At 33.2% G+C, this 20,811-nt stretch overlaps 1 protein-coding gene across 2 annotated transcripts in view; it reads left to right on the forward strand.

The window, feature by feature from the left end:
* The first annotated feature begins 524 nt into the window (after positions 1-524).
* LOC128234548 (cell adhesion molecule-related/down-regulated by oncogenes-like) overlaps positions 525-20,811 on the forward strand; it is an 89,139-nt gene continuing 68,852 nt past the window's right edge. Inside the window, exon 1 of one of the 2 annotated variants that reach the window (XM_052948815.1) lies at positions 525-762. The gene's annotated coding sequence lies outside the window, so the exon portion shown is untranslated. Of the gene's footprint in view, positions 763-15,391; positions 15,768-20,811 lie in introns of those variants that run through there. The other variant, XM_052948817.1, reaches the window with a different exon arrangement.

Here is a 20,811-nt window from a genome sequence, read left to right on the forward strand (position 1 = left end):
CCATTTATTTTGGCTGGAAAAGAACAACCCCCATTCTAGACAGTCCTCTGTATATCCAAGTTTTGAAATTCACGAGCATAAACCAAGCCATTGAAAGCTATCGCGCTCTGAATTTTGTACACCCCCAATGGAAGTTGGGACTGTGATTAATCTATTTTCACTGGTTTTCCATTATTTATGTTTTGGCAGGGCAGGCTCGACTTTATGCTTGGGTGGAGCAGACTGTCATTATATCGCTATACCTGTTGAGTTTTGAATAACCAACTGCCTTGTTTTGATGTATTGATGATCATACAAATGGTAAAGAAGCTTAAATAGTATGGTTTATACTTAGTATGCACTTTTGGGGCATAAACAATGGATTTTGAATCATTCAGGGTGTTTCTATTCCAGGCCGCCACATGGTACTTGATACAGTTGATGTTAAGTACAGGTATGAAGAAACCCCCGCGAGATGGACTCTTCCAAACTTGAGAGGTTAACTCCGCCTTCCGACCTATGATATCCTAACAAGAAACACAATGTAAACTGTTGGAAAATATGATTTTGTATAACTGTTTGATGGTTGTAGAACTGTAGGCTTGCATTTTCAAATGTCTTGCTGTTATTTATGACCATCGTACATCGAGTTTTATAGTGTGTTTTACTGTTGTTTATGACCCTAGTAGAAAAGTGAAAATATTCAGGACTACCCTTAAGGGGATAACTGGATTTTAAAAAAAATCACAGCTTTGTGGATTTAATTTATATTCTCTTTCCACGGTAGGTGATAATGTTATTCATTGTTGTATTTTGACCTTTTCTAGTAAATATTGTATTGTTCTTATACATTATTTAAATTTTCAAGAAAGCATTGTCTAGCTTAAGGGTTTTAATTATTAGGTTGTTAATGTCATTTGCATGGCATGAGGACATGGGTTTTAATTAATACTCTAAAGAGAATAAAGGAAGTCATTGTTGATGAAAGTATAAGCGACTTGTTTTTTCATTTTTGTTTGTTGCTTCAAGATTGTTTTGTAATTTTTTGCGGATAAAAAAAACAAACCAGTATCTTGGTTTTTTTAATTTATGTGTCATTTTTATTTCGAGATTTTTTACTTTGAATATTTGCCTTTTTTATTTAACATAATATATATATATGAAACAATTATGAATTGAGTGTTATTTGGAAGACAAGCTCAACATTTTCCCTACGAACTCATGATGTTTCTAATAATTAAAAGAAACAAGTCGACTGTGTATTATTAGCACCAATAAAATACATTTAAGCAGTTGTAAACAAAAGCGTTATTTGTGACAAAATCCATTACATCTTGCCTAAGATTGTTCGCAAATATTTCATACAACAAAAGCCACATTTTTCTGTTTAAATCGTTTCAATTCACCCATCAAGGAATCTGCTTTCCTATCAAGTTTCAATTGAAATAAATGCAACGTCTGACACAATCTATTGATGTTAAATGTAATGATATAATTGTGAACCAGGCTTGTTCAAAATTCGGCAGATGCTTTCGAAGTTTAAAAACTTAAATCGGAAAGATTTTCAAAATAATATATTGTGTTTGTTGTGTTTATGAATTAGGAATTTAAAATCAAATATCGTTTTAAGAATTGCATATTTCCTTTGTACTGTATAAAAGCCATTCTCATTTTTCATAAAGCTTACATTGTATACAATAAAAATCCCCTAAATTTGGATTTGTGTAAAATGGCTTTTACTACGGGGTTTTGCGAAATATAATATTTTAGAAATATTTATTAAAATAGTGACGCAGATGTATCCATGAAAACAATGCTCCTGTTGAAATTGTAATTTGATCATTTTAAATTTAAAAAGCAGAATTGTTTGTTTTTTTAAGGATAATATAAATGCGGAATATATTGTTTTAATTGAGGTCTCTGAAATTGGACTGTTTTTGTATGAAGGATTATATTAGAAAATTTGCAAAATTTCGAAAATAATTTTAAAACAAATAAGGGGATTTTGTGCGCCTTAATAAAATATTGTTTTCTATTTTAAAGGCCTTTTGCTACAGTTCAGTGTTACAAACTGATTACGCAGAAAGAAACTGAATATATTGAATATAAATGAAGGTGAATACAGTGTTTTGTCGCTTATTTTTCTAATACAGCAGTGTGAAAAGCGTGATACAAATCAAATGTCTCGCGCAATGTCAACTCGGCACTTTAATAAATACGTGCATTTGTTCACTGAGGTGTATCTAATCCGGGTATTCACTTGCTGCATTCGAGAATGAAAACTCCAAAATAGGATTCTATTGGAAACGTTAATGCCGAATTTATTTGTCAATCGGCCCACTGTTGGAGAGATAAAATGTTTTGGTTAAATTGAATATCTAATTTATACAGATATTTTACACAAAATTATTCCACGTTTTGGTGATTTTCCAATTTAAATATTTTAGATATTTTGCGTATTGAAGTGTTGATGAAGCCTACATATATATTTTGGAAAATTTGTTGAAAGTTTTAAACTTAGAATTATTTTGGGGTATTGAATTTTTGTAACATTTACCTATTATACATTTTCTGTTAATCATGAGCACATGACAGCAGAATACCAGTGACAGCAAAATACCATTACCATACAAGTTTTGATATTCAACTAGTGTTGTAACTTTTGACATGTTGTTCATAAATGAATGGGATTGAAAATATACATGCAAAATTAGAAGCAATGTTTTATGTAATGTAAGTACTGTATATCATCAAATTAGCATTTATGACATCAATAGAATATCACATTAGTGGTCATTCAATACAAAATTTATTTAACTCATACTAAAATTACTAAGGCTGGTTTTTATCAATTTTATAAGACTTGTAATAAATTTGGTATTAAATGACCACTCATGTACGATTGTCTATGTAATGTTTAAATTTTGTAGGTTGATATACATCTTTGACTTGATTTTTTTGCAAACAGCAAACATGTAATCAATTCTTAGAGATACTGAATATGATAATTTTATATATATAATGTTTTTATTTTTAAGAGAAAAAAAGCCAATTGAGACTGTAATACTAGAGGATTTGTTCAAAATGAGACCTGTACAACAATTTTTTGGCTACATTTTTTATGTGTTAATTCAGTATTGCATAAAACAAGTTAAAAAAACATGTTGTTGAATAAATTCTCCCATTAAATATGATATGAAAACATTAGTCGACCAAGATACCAACTTAATGGGGTAGGGCTCACCAGTTAAAGTCTATTACACATTCTTTATCCTCAAGCTAATGGCCAAAATGTGCTAATTTTCCCCAACCAATAAGACTTTTGGGTTCAATCATACTGTTAGCGGGTTAAACAAGTCTTGCTCATATTGTGTTTCAAACTTTATATCATCTTTAAATCATCTTGTTAAAACTGTTTTTTTTTATTCAATATATTCCTTCATCAGTTTAGGAATTTCATATGCGATAAATCGGATGTACCTTGTTGTTAAGAAATATTGCTTTTTAATGCCAATAACATGAGATTTTGTGAAATAGTTTTATGAGTAACATTATTTGAAGTCAAAGCTGTTATCACCCAGTTGTATGCAATTAATATGTTCGTAAATAACCTCGTTTATACTTAATGCATAGCAAAAAATATAATGGTATGCAGTACGTTATATGAATAATATGTTGTACATTTATTTAAAGCACCTATAAATATTAACTTGAATTCTTGAATGTGTTATGCTATATATCTTCACCATTCAGTAATTCATAGCATATGTTTGTCAGAAATTTAGCCAATTAGTTGTAATGTGCAACAATATCTTGTAACGATTCGGTCAATTCCGTTAAACAAGTCTGTAAACAGTTAGGATTTTGTTGTTTTGTACCCCTTTCTGGATGATAACCAAAGTATTTGATTATTCATTGTTTACAGTGTATGTCTCTCTGTATAGCCAATGTATTTTGTATCATAATTTATTAAAGTAGCTCAATTCTTTAACTATCAGCTTATAATTAATTGATGTCTTTAGGTAGGATTCAATCATGAGACTTAGTATATAACATCTTCATTTTTCTTCTGGATTCCATGGTCACGAGACACTTTGATTGGCAGGTCTTAGGGCTAATTCTGAAAGACACTCCAACATAAAAAAATTGTCACTTTACTGGCAAATAACTGATTATATGACATGGCAAGTTGTTCATATTGACATTAATGTGAAATTTACGGCTCTTCCCTCTCGAATCATTCGCCAATTCTGAATGCATCACTATAAAAGACTGTTTTAATGTGCAGCTAATGAATATGTTAGTGAATCTCGGGGACTTTATGATCTTAGGCCCATGTGGCTTGGATGGTCATGGGAAGGGTGATGATGTTTCAATTATATGTGCTAATTATCATTAGGCCATCCTAAAAAAATGTCTGTTTACAGTGGCCTTTATTCTCCACCAAATGTGCCCCAATTGAAAAAAGTGCATTTGACCTGTAAGATGGTTGTCTGAATTTTTAAAAGATAATTCGTTGCTGTTTTGAAAAACCTTGGCAATAACTTGATATTTGATAGATATTTAGTTATTCATATGAAACTTGGTACACATTTTGCCAGAATTTACACACATGTATTGCAAGGTGAATAACTCTGGCTTTCATAATTCATGAGTTCTTTCACTTTTTCAATGGATAATAATTAAGAACAGACGAGCCTTGGCCTTCCTCTGCAACACCCTTGTTTTAAGTTGCATCATCAGGCGTGCATTTATACATTTGACCGATATTCTAACTTAAATTGTTTATTGACTTAAAGTACTGGGGCTTGAGAAATATTTAAATCTGACATTTAAACATGTTCTTTTTGTGAAGATTTATGCATCTATAATTCACCATATTTTCACACCTGCAATTTGATTCATTGTTATTAGCATTTATACGAAGAAGCTTAGTTCAAAATTATTTATGGTGCCGTAAATATTAAATAATATCATTGAAGAATACTTCTTATTTTCTAAAAATAAAAAATGTTTTTCTCTTTTTTTGTGGTAAGAATTTGTGATAACATGTATATGATATATTATATGTGGAAGGATAATTAAGGCCCTAGCCCCATATGTGAAAAAACATAGTAAATAATGTTACTTAATGACCAAGAAAAGAAGATGTTAAAAATATAGTATAAATAAAATAGTATTAATTGAGAAGGCGAATTAACATTCATTCTAGAAAAGTACTATTGTGAGTTTCACACCTAAAGTCAAATTTGTATGTTGGATTTTAATGGTGTTTTTAACACATTTATAGCAACATTCAAACTATTTGAGATCATTCGTTTACACGTTACATGTTAGTATTATCTCATTCTTTAACACAACATGTTAGTATTATCTCAATCTTTTACATATAACAACTTAGTATTATCTCATTCTTTTACATGTAACATCTTCGTATTATCTCATGCTTTTACACATAACATCTTCGTATTATCTCATGCTTTTACACATAACATCTTCGTATTATCTCATGCTTTTACACGTAACATCTTCGTATTATCTCATGCTTTTACACGTAACATCTTCGTATTATCTCAATCTTTTACACATAACATCTTCGTATTATCTCATGCTTTTACACGTAACATCTTCGTATTATCTCATGCTTTTACACATAACATCTTCGTATTATCTCATGCTTTTACACGTAACATCTTCGTATTATCTCATGCTTTTACATGTAACATCTTCGTATTATTTCATGCTTTTACACGTAACATCTTCGTATTATCTCATGCTTTTACACGTAACATCTTCGTATTATCTCATGCTTTTACACGTAACATCTTCGTATTATCTCATGCTTTTACACGTAACATCTTCGTATTATCTCATGCTTTTACACGTAACATCTTCGTATTATCTCATGCTTTTACACGTAACATCTTCGTATTATCTCATGCTTTTACACGTAACATCTTCGTATTATCTCATGCTTTTACACATAACATCTTCGTATTATCTCATGCTTTTACACATAACATCTTCGTATTATCTCATGCTTTTACACGTAACATCTTCGTATTATCTCATGCTTTTACACGTAACATCTTCGTATTATCTCATGCTTTTACACATAACATCTTCGTATTATCTCATGCTTTTACACGTAACATCTTCGTATTATCTCATGCTTTTACACGTAACATCTTCGTATTATCTCATGCTTTTACACGTAACATCTTCGTATTATCTCATGCTTTTACACGTAACATCTTCGTATTATCTCATGCTTTTACACGTAACATCTTAGTATTATCTCATGCTTTTACACGTAGCATCTTAGTATTATTTCATTCTTTTACACGTAGCACCTTAGTATTATTTTGTAATATTTTAAATTATTTCTGTGTAAATTATCTTTTGATTTCAAATTTATTTCATTCAACCTGTATACACAACCACAAAAAAAAATCACACTTGTGTATCAATTCTGAAACGAACTGTTACCCAGAAAACCTCTCTGTATGTTTTTCTTAAATCAGTTTGAATCAAAACATATGGTTGAAATTAAGAGCAAATGATTTCTCAGTTTACAGCATTGAAACTTTATCTGTTTTCTTTTAAACACAGGGGTCTGTGGAAGCTGAGCTTGGTGAGCTATACTCAGTTATGTTGGCATGTTGAGTCTGGATATACAAAAAGTCCCAAGTTTCTGTTGTTGATGTGTTGCCTGGTTTGTTAAAAATGATACTTTTTGTGTTGAAATGTTATTAAAAAAATACTTTTATTAGTAAGAATAGATGAACATGTACTAGATTATCATTGAAACTTTAACTTGGTATGTTTTTTTAAAGAATAGAGTTGAGGTAATGTCATAGTCTTAGTGTTGTGCAATATCATTACTATTGCTTGTTACTCAAGTGTTACAATTTCAATAACTCTTGCTAAATCATTTCTAAGAGTTACGTCCCTTGATTATTGAGTAAAATAACAACAAAAAACAGACCAGCGTCAGCAATCTCTCATGGTGCACTTGTCAATAAAAGAAGAAAAATCACACACAAAATGCCAAGATCTTTGGGTGAATGGGCTTGTGTCTGGCAGGTTGCAGTATGTGGCATAATAAAGGCGTTTTTATTGTAATGAATTGTCTTGAAAATGCATTTTGTAATCTGTTGCGCTGGACTGTTTCGAAAACCGAGGCATCTGGCCGAGACTTGGCTGCAATGCTTTGTTTGTGGTTTCTATCATTTAAAGATTAGATTCCCATTGTTTCATTCAATTTCACCTTGTTTTATGATATTTGGTGATAAATGTTTGATAAGATGAATTAACGAATAAAGAAACAAAAACATACACAAACTGGGAAATAGAACTGAAAGTCAGGGGCGTATCTCAGCACACTCCTGTAACTCTGAGAAATCATACAAATCAATTTAAATTCACTGAAAAAGGCTAGTACTTAAATTTCTAAATTAGCAGTTATTGAAATTAGTCTTTTGGATGAACAAGCCTGAACACTTACTCTAGTGCTTGGCATTATATTTATGAACAAGCCCTGCTGTATAAAACCTAGAATTTGAGCAAGCTTGGAAAGCGTTTTACCAGTGCAGGGCTTGCGGGCTTGTGCTAATTTCGATCACTGAATCAGGGATATAATTCTAAGGACTAAGGGAGTGTATAATATTATTATATGTGTAACATTGTTTGAAGTTAAAACTTAGTTATTTCACTAAATGATGGCATTCAGAATGATTCAAAATGGCTTTTGTTTAGGGGATTGCCTTACCTTTATAACATTTTGAGAAACTACTTAAAAAAGACAGTCACATGTCAATGGCTCACTAAAGTATATAGGCATACAATTGAAATTGCTCCGCTACATACACACTCCCCTGAAAGTTAGGCTTTTTGACCCTTTTTTTATGAAAATCCATGCACAAATTTAATTTAGAATGCGGAACAATTTTGGTTACTAAACTCCAATGTTTTATAGGGTGTCAAGTGATAACATGATGCACTGTCATATTTTGCAAACACAATGCAGCTTGATTTCAATTTAATAGTGAAAGAGTATTCCGCTTTGAAAATGACACAATAATTAATTTGTAATATATCTTACTATTTGATATTTAGAGATGCAACTTGGGTATTTTATGATTATTTCAAATATTTTGTGTAATCCATGACAAAGCAACTCTATAAAGGCAAATATTGGCAATGATTCTGTCAGATGCGTTTCTATAAAATTTTGCTGTTCTTGTTGTTCATGGTGAAGCAACAATCAGTGGATTTTGGAGAAAGGGTGGTCACACACAAGTAGCAGAAAGAAGTAATATCCATGTGAATGTTGAACCCTTATCTTATTAATGAAAATTGCCATATTCAAACACATCATTTTACTACATTGGCCATTTATGGTTGCCATCTTAAAAGCCATCTTGGATTTCTCAGTCCTCACCACATGTTGGCAATTTATGCAACCAGTTGGTATATAACATTGATAAGTCTACTTTAGTGGTCACCAACTCCTTTTATAAGCCACTTTTGAGCTGATTCTCATTCCATATTAAAAGAGCCCCCTTAATTGGTGTCATATTCTGAATCCTAACTCATCTAAGACAGTGGAGGAATTGTCATTTGTTGGTGTTGTGCAAGAGCTTGCCGCAAATAAAATCCGATATTGACATGAAACATGCTAAACATGCCTTTCAAGTGAAAATACATTCAATCATAGCAAGTCCCATAACTCAGCCTTTAATAATTATCTAGTTCTGCTCATTGAAATAAAACTAAGATAAATGGAGGGGCCTCAACATCAGCTGGCTCGTGTGTTTGTTTGGGTTTAGCATTGTATTTCAATGTTTTGAATGGAATAAATGTGACAATTAAAATTCTCCTTCCATCCGATTTGGTTAGGTAACAAAACTTCACATCCTCAACATAAGCACTTCTTCATGAATCTGATTAGAGAGCTGGAATTGAAAGTAAGTAGCAATGAATGGGTGTGAGGGAGGCTGCTTCAGAATTATGCAACCTTGGTAAAAAGGGCTTTACAAATTTTCAATTTTCGATTGTTTACTCCAAATATGTCCAGGTGCAAACTAAGTAAAGATCCTCCGAAAATTAATAGCTAGTCCTTTATAGTTTTTATTGTCAGTGCGGTTTCACGCTGAGTGGACATTTTTATTGTTATTAGCTTAATCCAACCATAAAGTTGATGAGGTGGTGTCCGTGTATGCACTTTGGGGTTAAATATGACACCATGGTTTTTGATGGACACAGGCTAGTTAGGCTTCATATGATATTTTGATACTTGATACAGCTGACAATTGATTAGACTATATAGGGACGAACCATAAGAATGGGCTAAAATGTACTAGGTGAAAATATGTCCTTGTCAAATCCCCTGCAAAGGGTGGGTGGGGGTCCTTTTTGGAGGGTAATGGAGTTAAGCCCCTTGGTTGATGTTTACCCCTTGTTGTGTTACCGGGTGCTCTTGTAACAATTTGATAAACTGTCTAAAAATGTAAAACGTGCCAGAAAAAAAACCCTAAATGTTGCATTAGTAGCAATGAAATCTGATACAATTCATTATGATATGATATTTATGGGTTGGTAGATCTTTTAAATAGGAAAGAATAAATCACGAAAAGGATAAAAATATGAAATGTCAGGAGAAGTTCAGGGTGTATTATTCAATCAGGAGTGTCACACCCTAAGCTTACATTAATTTTCTTCATCACTTGTCTCCTGAAATTGACAAGCCACAATTTAATACTTTGAATTCAGCCAGTTTTGTGATTTCATTTGACTTTTTTCAGCTGTTTAAATTTTAATGATGAGTTTCTGGATTAGCCCTCAGCCATCCTGATGTTTTCTAATGAGGATTTTTTCCATTTAGTCTGATGGGCATTATTATCACTGCTGCTTGAAAAAAAATAAGGGTGTGTTGATTTTTCTATGTGATGGGGTAATTGAATATTTTCAGTACTCATTAGGGGCCAAGGGGTAGGCTGACCTTCCATTTGCCCCTTATTTTTTGTGCATCATTGACACCTGACTAATATTGGATGTCACATGTCAATTTTCAAAGTGTCTGTGAAACAATAGTCTCCATTTCTTTGCTGTTTCCATGGCGTTGAGAGTGATGATTAAAGACATTTTTGTCGGCTTCAAGATCGAAAGGGATTTAATTACAATTTTCACCCCTATTCACAAAAGCAATGACAATAACATTGTTGAACTCTTGTGAAAAAAAAGTTACAAATGACAATAGCATGCAATTGAAAGACCTCTGTAATGAAAAATAATGACGAAAAGTAGCTTTTAATTGGAAACAGCACAAGATGCCGAGCAAAAGTGAAACTTTTCAAGAGGCGGGCAAATGTTTTTGAGGGATTGGTATGTCAATGGAGTAACAATGTTGCTTTTCGGTGTTTCTAAAAGTTTCTTGATATTTCTTTCAACATTAGTGGCTTTGATCATGAGATCCTTTACTTAAGGCTGTCAGTATTAAAAAACCTTTGTCACTTGACTATACTCAGCTGCTTTCACAAAATGAGAAATTGAAATCCACCTTTCTACCACACTGACATGCTTTATTCCTTTAATGACTCTAATGTTTCACTGAATCTGTTTTTAAGAGTTCTGTTTATTTAAATCCCCCTTTGTATGCATTTTCTTTAAACACTTTTCTGTTGCTCTCTTTCACATTCAAAGCTGGACGTTAATTTTTCTGAGAAAGAGAAGGAAGGTCTGACAAATATTGGGATTTTGTCTAATCGAGCAAAAGTTATTTCCATTTAGTAAAGGGCTGGAAAGTACTGACCCCTAAAGTATAGGGGGTTTTAGGGTGTCAAAGGTGAAGCTTAAGCTCTTCCAGATTATATTATTCTGCCTCTGATGTCGAGTTCAAGTTCGGATACCCCTTTCCTCGGTCTGTTCTTATTTGTGGTGACTTTTATTGACTTATTTTAGGATTTGATTATAGAATTTCTTGAAAAGTCAGTGTTAACTTCAAAAAACTTCAAACTGTTTCAACACTTTTTGACTGCTGACATGCCATGCAAATCTCCTTAGCAGTTGCTTCTAAGAAACCCATGCCATGAAAAAAAAACCTGGCAGTGGCTTATCAGAAATCCATGCCATGTAAAAACGCATCAGAGCCATGTATAAGCCAGACACACATACCATGTAAATACCCTAAGGGTGGCTTATCAGACATCCATGCAATGAACAACCCCTTAGCAGTGGCTTATCATACATCCATGCCATGTAAATCTCCTTAGCAGTGGCTTATCAGACAACCATGCCATGTCAAAATCCCTAACAGTGGCTTATCAGACATTAAAGCCATGTAAACCACCCTAGCAGTGGCTTATCAGACAGCCATGTCATGTAAATCTCCTTAGCAGTGGCTTATCAGACATCCATGCCATGTAAATCTCCTTAGCAGTGGCTTATCAGACATCCATGCCGTGTAAACCACCTTAGCAGTGGCTTATCAGACAACCATGCCATGTCAAAATCCTTAACAGTGGCTTATCAGACATTGATGCCATGTAAAACTCCTTAGCAGTGGCTTATCAGACATTCATGCAATGTAACATCCTTTAGCAGTGGCTTTTTGATCAGACAGCCATGCCATGTAAAACTCCTTAGGTGTGGCTTATCAGACATCCATGCCATGTTAACCACCTAAGAAGTGGCTCATCAGACATTCATGAAATGTAAAAACCCTTAGCAGTGGCTTATCAGACATTCATACCATGTTAACCACCTAAGAAGTGGCTCATCAGACATTCATGAAATGTAAAAACCCTTAGCAGTGGCTTATCAGACATCCATGCCATATAAATCACCTTAGCAGTGCCTTATCAGACTTGCATCCCATGTAAAACACATTAGGCCTTAGAGCAGTGTCTTACCATGTGTCACATGTGAAATGAATATGTCTAGTGCCTGCACATATATATCACATGTAAAATGGAGTTGTTCGATTTCTCTTTTAGTTAGACATGCAAGGTTTCATAGCCCAAAAATGCATTGATACAAAAATGGCTTAAGATACAAATGAGAATATTCAACTATTGTTTCATTCTTGTTGATAGTGATAAAAGATTGATTGTTGCCTGAACGCCAGGTGACATTTAAGTGACATATCGTATCCTTACACTACCATAAATGCCAGGCAAGTTTCATCCGCTAATACATACTACGCAGGTGACGTTTATTTTCAGCTATTTGCAATGATATTTACACTTAATTTAATGACATAGAAAACAAGTATGTCATAGGGGAATTAGTATTCTTTTACATGGAGAAAAGAAGGTCATGTTATAAATGTGATGTGATGGTATATAGCCATTGTTGCATTCACTATTTTTATACAAACATTGCTCGAAACTGAATGTTTGTTGGATCATGCTAATGTTGGTTTAGATATAATTATTCCTCATTGGGTGATTGTTCAGAATTTTGTTTAAGTTATTAACATGATTAACGACATTGTTGTGAACTTTTAAAAGAGAAACAGTTGATGATGTGCTTATATATTGCAATAACATAAGTACAGCTCAAACAGCTGTCTCAAAGCTTGTAACAAAGACCGCAGATTATAAGTGTATCCATTAAACTTCCAGAGGAGTAAAGATTTTAAAGTTTGTTAAAGGTTGTTAACTTTAACAATGTTCTGGACAATCGGCCTAATGTTCTGGACAATCAGCCTAATGTTCTGGACAATCGGCCTAATGTTCTGGACAATCGGCCTAATGTTCTGGACAATCGGCCTAATGTTCTGGACAATCAGCCTAATGTTCTGGACAATCGGCCTAATGTTCTGGACAATCGGCCTAATGTTCTGGACAATCGGTCTAATGTTCTGGACAATCGGCCTAATGTTCTGGACAATCGGTCTATAAAGTATTAAAAATTATCTTGATTTTATCGATGCCATTACATATTGTTACTGTAGTTACAGCTTATAGATGTCTTTGAAAGCATATGCTTGAATTTAAGACTGAAATAATTTGTGCAGCCAATGCAGTTAATATGACGCCAAACCACCCTGATATAAATATTCATATCAGATAAACCAATGGAGATATTCACTTAGGTCACATGATAAAATGCATTCAATATATTCTTTTGGTATCTTGATAATAAGCAAGGCGGTCGTAATCCGATTAAGCATCCTTTTAAACTATAAATATAAAATACAGAAATATTAGGTTGTGTTTTAAATATACCTAAAGAATCTGACCCATTGATAGCTCGATTTACCTTAATATTCAATTTTTATGCCTGATGACCCTGTATAATTTTTGTATTATTTATTTATAAGAGATTTTTCTACTGATAACTAATATGAACAATAAATGACTGAAAATTTATAGATTCAGATATTGCTGTTTGTATATTTCTTCTTAATTCCAACTAAAATCAGGTGTTATTGACATATTTTGCAGGCTTTGAAGGCCCAAAATACTTTTTTGTTTTATTATTTTTGGTCAGTTTTATTTAATACAGAACTTGAAATGATACCTAAAATAGTATGTGTTCATCAGTCACCTTAACTGCACATATATTTGTGGGTCTGTATCCTTAACAAGTTGTGATGAAATAAGAAAAAGACAGATAAGATTTGGCATACAAACACATGCAATTGTTACTTATGCAAGATTGTCCTTTGTATAAATTCCTTTAATACCTTATTTCTGGAGTGAATTTTCCTCAATTTGTTAACAAACCTGTTTTCTAGCTTTTATAATTCAAATGAGTGCATAAAATTATACGATGAATTATTGTTATCTGTTTAAGAACAAATTCACTGTTTTAAAGCGCTAGAATTTACATACTCCATTTTGAGTTTAAAGCGACTATAAATGTAATTTTCGACATTTACTGGTTTAAAAGCTTTGATACAGCCACACTTGTAACACATCTTTTTCACTTTATCTTTAGCAAGATTGATTTTTATAGTTGTCGGGATTTATTAAAACTTGACTTTTGTGGTCGTTAACATCAATGATAGGGCAGTGTTTTATGTGCTTTTTTACAACTGAAGATATTCTTATTGGGCATCTGCTTATTTGTATAGTAGGGTAGTGTTTTCTTGTAGGTTTCCCCCTCTTTATGTTCATTGAGAGCATTTATTATAATTGAATAATAAAACTTAATTGTGTTGTAACAATAAAACATGATAGCCTTGTTAGGACTTTTTAATCGCCATGTTTTTGTACAAGTATCATGGGTTGTGTGTAGAGAAGGAATGTTTTCTGACATTGATATTATCACTGATGATGCATTTAGAGCATTAGTTGAACCTGCATTTAAAGCATTGGTGAATGCTGCTTTTAGACCATTGGTTGATGCTGCGTTTAAAGGATTTGTCAATGCTGCTTTTAGAGGATAAGTTGATGTTGCTTTTGGACCATCGGTTGATGCTGCTTTAAGAGGATCGGTTGATGCAGCTTTTAGACCATACTTTGATGCTGCATTTAGAGGATTGGTTAATGCTGCTTTTAAACTATCCGTTGGTGCTGCATTTAGAGGATTGGTTGATGCAGCTTTTAGACCATCCTTTGATGCTGCATTTAGAGGATCGGTTAATGCTGCTTTTTGACTATCCGTTGATGCTGCATTTAGAGGATAGGTTAATGTTGCTGTTACACCATCAGTTGATGCTGTGAATAGAAAATAGGTTGATGCTGAGTTTCGAGCATTTGTTGTTGTTGCTTTTAGACCATCGGTTGATGCTGCGAATAGAGCATCTTTTATATTGCACCTGTAGTTAAATATACTTTGGACTATATTTATATTTAGATCAGATACATTTAATCATTTGATAAACAATCATTGATTTGATAAATATCTTTCTATTTTGCTGCATGCATCCAAATTTAAAAGGACATGATTACATTGGGCCATACACCATGCAAATATTTATATGAAATTGAAAAAAGGTGAGAAAGCTCAAGTGCAGATAGCAAAACATCTTTTGAATTTAAATGGAGGTCAGCATTCTCAAACTCATCCATATTTTGCAGTTAATCCTTTTAAAGAAACTTGCACGCACCATTTAATTTACAAAATCCCTCCACAGTCAAAAGGTTAGAATGGCCATTTAAAGTGAAAGACTCATTTCCAAAGCTTTTTTATGCTTGATTTACATAAGGGAAGGATGTGCTTACTATTTTTCAACTCTTTGCAAAGCTGTTTGTCTGTAACTAATAGGCTCTCGCTACGCGCTAGTAAGCAACGCTCGCTCTCCTGATATAAAATTTTCATATCATAAATAATGGGTAACCCGATACAGAGTGTATGAATGAGTTACACGGAAAGCAAATATGATTTGTATAGTAGATGTAACAGTATAAATTATGAAATTAGAGGGGCACGTTTTTATAGTTGACAGTTGAATATGAAAAAAAAGCTGCGAAAAGTGTTTTTCAGGAATGGCTTACTTAATGTTAAGTGCTTGCATTTAGTATTTAGCACATAATTTTTTGGAGAGTTATTTAAGCTGAATACATGTTTGCATGTCAATCAGTTTCAATTTTGAGATACTGTAGTAAGTGCGGCAGTAAAGTTAAAACATTTAACGAGAATGTGTGAAATGTTGGATTATAATAAACGAGTGATGAAGTGATATGTGATAGGCTAGAACTGTCGTTCGTGACATACATATTATCCTTGTGCTTGTTTACATGCGAATATGTTGATCTTTTGTGAAAAAATCTAGACTATATTTTGGTATTGTATCAGAAGTAACTGGTGTTGCATGCACGCGAGTGTAAGATCAGGTAGGTTGTTTTTACCCCAATTTTTGTTTGCAAAAAATGTATGCTTTGTGAATGTCATGTATGATTATTCTTTTTCAAAACAATTATGTTCTGTGATCTGTTAAATAAGGATTCATTTTATCACTGTTTAAAACCTAATTAAATTCTTTATCTTAGACATACCTAGACACAAACCCTTAGACATATTTTCACTAAACCTTAGACAAACAACTGGAGAAAAACATCCTTAGACACACATCCGTAGAAACAACTGTAGCAACACCTCATTAGACACACATCCTTAGACACACAGCCTTAGACACAAAACCTTAGACACACACCCTTATACACACATCCTTGGACAAAGAACATTAGAGACACATCCTTAATAGACATAACCTTCGACAAACAACCTAAGACACACATCCTTGGACACATAACCTTAGACAAACAACCTAAGACACACATCCTTGGACAAAGAACATTAGACACACAACCTAAGACACACTTCTTTGGACAAAGAACATTAGACACACAACCTAAGACACACATCCTTGGATAAAGAACATTAAACACACATCCTAAGACACACATCCTTAGACAAACAACCTAAGACACACAACCTTAGACACATACCCTTAGACACACTACCTTAGACACACAGTCTTAGATGAACATCCTTAGACACACATCCTTAGACACACATCCTTAGGCACGCAACCTTAGACACACAACCTTAGATGAACATCCTTAGACACACATCCTTAGACACACAACCTTAGACACACATCCTTAGGCACGCAACCTTAGACACACAACCTTAGATGAACATCCTTAGACACAACATTAGACACATAACCTTAGACACACATCCTTAGGCACGCAACCTTAGACACACAACCTTAGATGAACATCCTTAGACACACATCCTTAGACACACAACCTTAGACACACATCCTTAGATGAACATCCTTAGACACAACATTAGACACATAACCTTAGACACACATCCTTAGGCACGCAACCTTAGACACACAACCTTAGATGAACATCCTTAGACACAACATTAGACACATAACCTTAGACACATAACCTTAGACACACAACCTAAGACACACATCCTTGAACAAAGACCATTAGACACACATCCTTGAACAAAGAACATTAGACATACATCCTTAGACAGACAACCTTAGACATACAACCCTACACAGACAATAAAGCAACAAAGGTCACAGAGTCTAACCCTTTGGTGCATGGCTAGTTGCATTCTACAGGCAAGTAAATTCCATAATTTTGGTGGATTTTCTTTAAGGATTAAAAGATAAATGTAGTGCCAGTTGCAACAGAACACATGTGGGGTGCTAAGTATCTAATTTGTAGCATAAATATTTAACATTTTTATCAGCAAAGTATCCTTGGTAAAATATGTTATTTTATGTCAAATATGAAAGAGTTATTTTCTAAATATCTGACAGGTATACTGAATCTCATGTTATTCAAGATATTCACTGTTGAAAGTTTAGTCTGTGGAAATATAGAGTGAAATTATTGAGGGGTTTTCTCTGTATAGAGTGAATTTATTTTTCTCTGACACATTCAGACCTGGAAAAAAAGAGATTATTTGTATCTTTTTACTTTTCAGTAATAGTTATTGTTTATTTTTGCTTTCTTACACCATTAATGTCTGACAAATTAATCAGTTAGTAAAGCAAAAATAAATAAAAACTTATTTAGTGTTTGTGCCAATGCCACTGTACTAGCCAGGTCATAAGTGCGAAACACTGAATTACCTGCATAAATCAACTGTTTTCATCAGAAGCTTTTTAAATGATTAAATAAAAAAAATCAGGCCATCTGATTGGTGTAGATATAAAAATGAGCATAATATTAATATATTTAATGATGAAGTCCATGACATGTTGTTGTATTAAATTCTGTTTGAATATTCAACTACTACTTTTGGAAAATTTTAGTTTATTTTAAGTAGAAACAGATTTTTAATTTTCAGTGTTTAACATGTCTTACTTTATCCTTAGTAGTTTTATATACAGAATATAAAAAAGTGATTTACGGAAAGTAATTATAATATTGCTAACATAACAAGGTAATAATGTACATGTCACAATTTTTAGACCGCTTTTGGGGTGTGGGCAGTCTCGTAAAAATAACTGTGTCTTCAGCAGCTACTCATTATCATTAAAAATAAAACCATCATATTAAATTCATTAAACCTTTGTAAAATGCCGGCAAATACAACATCCATTAACAAGACACTCCATCTACATTTTTTGTTCGCTATTTCTTAGGATGATTGTAATTCATCTTCTTGTTAAGTGAGTCTTAAACAACATTGCTTGATTGTAATTCGCCTTCATGTAACGTGTGTCTTAAACGACCATATCCGGAAAAGAAACGCCATCCACAGGCAACCTCTGGTGTCAACGTAGTTTGGCCTAGCGGAAACTTTAGTTGGTGTGTTTTGAAGTCCATGTTTCTATGTTTGTTAACATGGTTTTCATGAGGAGTGGAAATATTGTACATCATTTGTCGGTTGTAGTGGACATAGTTCGCTCAACTTTCTTGTCAAGAATGGTTGTATTTGTTTGAAAGAATTTGCTTGCATTGAATATTTGAATGAGTAACTGTGACACTCACTTTGTCACTTCTTGTTCCTGTCCATTGCAGTGACCTAGTTGACCAAAGTATCAACTACAAAGTCCATTTTCGGTCTAGACTTTCTTTTAAGGGAAAAAAGAATATTCAATTTCAACATCTCTAATCTAAATTGACATGATACACATCTAAAATGGCTGACCCTTTGTCAGGGGAGACAATTTTGACGGGAACAAAAACTTGTGGAACAATGCATCGTGACCGTCATTGTTACTTGACCCTTGAAAGATTGACGGTTGTGACACTGAATTAGAAGTGAGGCAGAAAAAGAAAAATTGTGTGAAATTATCGCTGTAATGGTGTTTTCAAGTGCTTTTTCATTCTGATTGTTGCCACAGGTCAAGATGACCCTAGACTCATTGATGTCAGCTTTTTTTTTGTTAGGCGTTTGTCAAATGGCAGCTGACTTGTGAAAAGCCTACTTAATGGGAAAGACAGAAATATTCAAGTTTTACACATGTTATGCAAAGAAAGAAAATTTTCGGTATTCCGAGGATGATCTTGTTTGTTTTTACTCGGCTGTTTGGCAGATGTCAAAATTTGTTGTAGAACAAGCTATGAAATGTTTTGTCATTTTTTGTACAAATAGATGGTAACTATACCATGTTGATTTTTCCATACATATTGCATGATAAATGTATCATTCTAACTATGCACGTAAACCCCCACCTTTGCAACTAGGAATAATATAAGGAAAAAAATATTGTAATAATAATATCAATCAAAAATGCAGATAATGTATATCACAAATGCTGATGATATTTATCACAAGGTAGAATGTCAATGAACTTGACAAAATAATGTTCAAAGGCAAATTACAACAGCCACACAGCCATGCACACTTGGGTACAGTGAATTACAAGCAATATCAAGATATTATGAATAATAAACCTTCATCAAAAATGTAGTATAAGTCCCATTTCCGCTTGGGGTGGTTTGTAATTTAAGTTGAAGGTTTCCAATTGTTTCTTGTCCAAGAGGCTCATATTAAAGTTTTGTCCCAATCAAATTTTTTTTTTTTACTTTTTCACCAATATGAGACCAAATACATGATGATGGGCAACATGGTGCGTCAATGGACGACACAAGACCATGTGTTACTAATGAAAATGAAAAGTTTACAAAAATAAATTTAAAGCAAACGCTGACTTTTAGCTGCGTATGGTCACTGGTTTGGTTGGTGGTCCCCAAAGCCTGTTGATGTATGGTAGGGTGAAAGTATGTATTGTCCAGTCTTGCTGGCAACATAATACCTACCCATCATGAGGGGATAATGTCCAACAGAGAAGGGATAAAGATTCAGTGCTGGACACATTGTCCAAACACTAGGGTGAAAGGTCAGCGAAATTGAAAAACTGAGACTCAGTCAAGACCAACAAAACTATTTAGTTTTATTTAAGATTTAAGAGACAAATAATATGCATTGGTTCCTAGACTTCAAAAGTATGACGCTTTGTTTTTAAAGTTTAAAACTTGTTCAAATGGGAGCAAACACGTAAACGTCTTTGTTTCTAGATATAAAAGGTATGAATTAAGGTTTCTACTGGTAGTCTTCAAATGAAAAATTTATATTCACCCTTATATCAAAAATCTGGAAAACAGCCCAAACTAATTAAATGCATCCCATATTTATTATTGAACAAAAATTAATACAATATTATCCATGATTATATGTGTTGTTCAATGATTTTTTTTTCGTTAAATAATTAATGCTTAAACTCAATGAATCATGCAATGAAATATATCTTTCAAATTGCTATAACTGGAATTTTGGCAGTGCATTAGTTCACATAAAACTCAAATGCACATTTCATGGCTGCACACTGTTAACAGTTTAGTTTCATAATGAACCATAATTAGTGAAACATAATCTGCATTTTTTTCCCCAAAATGATGTACAGCCTGAATTTGATGCAATAATTTCTGACATAATGTCACCTATACATCTCTGTAAAGCAATAATCAACATCATTGGTGTTCAGGTGTATTGAAAATCAGAAACAAAAAAATTGAAAACATTTTGAGTGACAGTGGTTTTGAAAGGCGTGAAATTTCTGGTCGGCCATGTGGTTTTGATATTTCGTGCTTCGGACAAATTTGGGTTTGGTGAATGCCCTCGTTCAGAGCTAATTACTGCAATTAAGGTTACAGTCCACTAGTCTTATTCGCACAGTTCATGTTTTTGGCCATAGCGATCAAGTGAGTACCCTATAATTTACTAAATCATTGAATATAGGCAAATTACTAGATGATGATTTTGATTGGATGTCTAATGAAAAGGGAGTACTTGATTAAGACAGGTTTTTCAGATAGATGTGCTCAATTTTTGAAGGGATTTTAAACCAATTTGTTTCGTTTTTCTTTGGTGATGTTATTAAAGTTTAGATAT

The sequence above is a fragment of the Mya arenaria genome, chromosome 5 (genome assembly GCF_026914265.1).
Source record: "Mya arenaria isolate MELC-2E11 chromosome 5, ASM2691426v1".
Lineage (NCBI taxonomy): Eukaryota > Metazoa > Mollusca > Bivalvia > Myida > Myidae > Mya > Mya arenaria.